At 44.5% G+C, this 3831-nt stretch overlaps 1 pseudogene; it reads left to right on the top strand.

Annotated features, from left to right (window-relative positions):
• Positions 1–2276: 2276 nt before the first annotated feature.
• On the top strand, positions 2277–3045 carry LOC148100447 (uncharacterized; annotated as a pseudogene).
• Positions 3046–3831: the final 786 nt, after the last annotated feature.

The raw sequence follows: 3831 nt of genomic DNA, 5'->3' as shown, positions 1-3831 counted from the left end.
AGCTGAGCAGTTGCTGCTTTGGGTCCCAAAGTCACGGCAGAGGAGACCGAGCGTTCTCTGTTGCAGTGCCGATGCTTTGGAATAACCTTCCTCTCCATATTAGACAGGCTACATCAGTGCCAGTTTTTAAGTCTTTATTAAAAACCTGTTTTTATTCCCTGGCGTTTAACTCTGTGGGTAACTGACATTTTTCTTCTTTTTTTTAATTCATTTTATTGCTATGTCTGGTTTCTGCTATCTTATTACTATATGCATATTTGTATTGTACAGCACTGGTCTACCAGGTGTGTTTTTAAAGTGCTATATTAATAAATGATGATGATGATGAGGAGGAGGAGGAGGAGGTGACTGTGAAGGCCAGGCCATCTGGAGCAGCACTCCATCACTCTCCTTCTTGGTCGAACAGCTCTTACACAACCTGGAGGTGTGTTTGGGGTCACTGTCCTGTTGAAAAATAACTAAACTAAACTCAAACCGGATGGGATGGCATGTCAGTGCAGGATGCTGTGGTAGCCATGCTGGTTCAGTGTGCCTTCAATTTTGAAAAAATCCCCAACAGTGCCACCATCAACCACTTCCATACCATCACCTCCTCCTCCATGCTTCATGGTGGGAACCATACATGTAGAGACCATCGTTCACCTTTTCTGCGTCACACAAAAACACGGCGGGTAGAACCAAAGATCTCAAATTTGGACCTAAGTACAGATTTCCACTGGCCTAATGTCCATTCCTTATGGGTTTTTTTTTTTGCCCAAACAAATCTCTTCTGCTTGTTGCTTGGTCTTAGTAGTGGTTTCTTGGCGGGTATTTGACCACAAAAACCTGATTAGTGCAGTCTCCTCTCAACAATTGATGTAGAGATGTGCCCTCTACTGTAACTCTGTGTGGCATTTATCGGGGCTCTAATCTGAGGTGCTGTTAACTTGAAATTTCTGAGGCTGGTGACTCGGATGAATTTATCCTCAGCAGTAAAGGTGAATCTTGGTCTTCCTTTCCTGGGGTGGTCCTCATGTAAGCCAGTTTTGTCGTAGCGCTTGGTGGTTTTTGCAACTACAGATGGTGACACATTCAAAGTTTTAGCAAATTTCCAGACTGACCGACCTTCAGTTCTTAAAGTAATGATAGACTGTCGTTTCACTTTTCTTAGCTGATTGGTTCTTGCCATAATATGAATTCTAACAGTTGTCAAATAGGGCTATCAACTGTTGTATAGGAATTTCTTTTACTTATGTATTAACCACATTATTATATTGTATAATGCCTTGGTGCCACTGGATTTTAACAAGTCTCACACTCATACATTAAGACAAATGGTGGGGGTCCAGTAAGGAAGTTGGGAGAAGCAGCCAGCTCCACAGGAAGAAACTTTTGTCTCTTCGAGGACTCTGGGAGGTAGCAAGGGAGTGTGAACCTTAAGTTGTGAAACAGCTGTGTACTGCTTTTTGTTCCTGAAGAAGGTATTTAACTGACAGCCATGCTAGACTCAGTGAGACTCTGCTGACCGTCTGCCCCGCGGTCATGCAGGCTCTCCACAAGCTTGGTTGTCTGTTCTTTGTATGTTTTAATTAAAGAATGTTAGCTACTGCTCACCGCTTGTCTGTAGGCTTTATTTAAATGGAAAACTTCCACAACACTGTGTACCAACCTGACTTCTGCACAACACAACTGATGGTCCCAGCCCAATTAACAAGGCAAGAAATTCCGCAAATGAACCCTGACAAGGCAAACCTGTAAAGTGAAAACCATTTCAGGTGACAACATCATGAAGCTCACTGAGAGAAGGCCATGGGTTTGCAGTCCTGTCAACAAAGCAAAGGGTGGCTACTTTGAGGAATCTAAAATATAAGTCATTTTTAGAGTTATTTACCTATTTTTTCTTTGCTACATAATTCCAAATATACACTCCCTATTGTTGATGTCTTTAGAATGTCTCTACAATGCAGAAAGCAAAAGACATAACAAAAAAGCATTAAATGAGAAGGTGTGTCTAAACCTTTGACCTGTAGAGTGTAAGCAGGGCACACAAAGGAATTGGCAGGAATACCAGAGGGGGGAAACACCATCTCCTGGTAGACATAGCAGTTATTGCCTGAGACTGCAACACCAAGCTCACCAACCCATGTGCGCCATGCATCACCATCCAGTGTGGGATATACCAAGGAGATGCACTGTCCCCACTGCTGTTCTGAATAGGCCTGAAGCCTCTCAGTGAGATCATTGACAAGACTGATTATGGATACCGACTACAGAATGGAGCAAGCCACCTCCTCTACATGGATGACATCAAGCTGTATGCCAAGAGTCAACTAGACATCAATTCACTAATCCACACCACCAGGATATACAGATATACAGGTAGTCAGAACTGAAGGGCTTGCACTACCAGAAGGCAACACTAGAGACATTGAGGACAGCTACAAGTACCTGGGAATCCCACAGACAAATGGGAACCATGAAGAGGCCTCTGGGAAAGCTGCAACCACTAATTACCTGCAGAGGGTCAGGCAAGTCCTGAGGAATCAACTGAACAGTGAGAACATGATCTGGGGTATCAACACCCATGCCCTGCCCATGATCAGGTACCCTGCTGGGATAATAAGCTGGCCAAAGGAAGAGAAAGAAGCGACTGACATCAAGACCAGGAAGCTTCTGACCTTGCATGGAGGGTTTCACCCCAAGTCCAGCACCCTGACGCTGTATGCTAAGGAAGGAGGCCGGGGACTGGTGAGTGTCAGCACCACGGTCCAGGATGAGAGAAAGAACATCCACAAATACACCAGGAAGATGGCCCCAACCGACCACATGCTCAGTGAATACCTCAGGCAACAGAAACCCAAGAAAGAGGAGCAAGAGGAGGAACGATCATGGAAGGAAAGGCCCCTGCACAGTATGCAACAATGGCAAATAGAGGAAGTAGCTGACATCCAGAAGTCCCACCAGTTGCTGGACAAAGCTGGAATGAAAGACAGCACAGAGGTGTTAATCATACAGAAACTTGTACAGAAACAATCTTTGAACACAAGATCCATAGAGGCTGTGTAAAGATGCCCCTGAGACAATCCAACGCATAACAGCAGAGTGCAAGATATTAGCAGGCAGGGCATACATGGAACGCCATAGTATACAGAAATATCTGTGCTGAGTATGGCCTGGAAATCCCAAGGTCAAAATGGGATACGCCCCCTAGGGTGGTTAAAATTGACTTCCAGATACAGACGGATAAAATGGTGATGGCTAACCAACCAGATATAGTAGTGAAAGACAAGCAGAGGAAGATGGCAACAGTGATAGATGTAGCGATACTGAATGACAGCAACATCAGGATGAAGGAACATGAGAAGCTGGAGACATACTAAGGGCTCAGAGAAGAGCTCAAGAAGATCTGGAGTGTGAAGGTAACAGTGGTCCCAGTGGTAATCGGAGCACTTGGTGCAGTGACTCCCAAACTAGGTGAGTGGCTCCAGCAGATCCCACGAACATCAGAGAAGCGCAGTCCCACGAACAGCTAAGAAACTTCGCAGGACCCTCAAGCGCCTGGGCCTCTGGTAGAGGACCTGAGCTTGAAGGATAGACCATCTGGCTTTATGTCAGGACTTCTTGTTTGTAGAGGAGGAGTCTGAATTTGAGTTCTGAACTAGTCTGCCAGATATCTGGACAATTTACCAATTCACCAACCAAAATCGATTTGAGCATGAATAACTCGATATCGATTCATTAAAATCCTGAATCAATTTTTAAATATAAAATTATTTTGCCCCATAACTCCAGAATCTACAGAATCCAGGTCAAACCTCACAAAATTTCGACAACCACCAAACAGCTAAAACA

Source organism: Neolamprologus brichardi, chromosome 11 (assembly GCF_056152115.1).
Source record: "Neolamprologus brichardi isolate AB-2024 chromosome 11, ASM5615211v1, whole genome shotgun sequence".
In the NCBI taxonomy this organism is placed as follows: Eukaryota; Metazoa; Chordata; class Actinopteri; order Cichliformes; family Cichlidae; genus Neolamprologus; species Neolamprologus brichardi.
The sequence above is the reverse complement of the archived record's forward strand: the minus strand, read 5'-3'. Positions and strand labels throughout refer to the sequence as shown.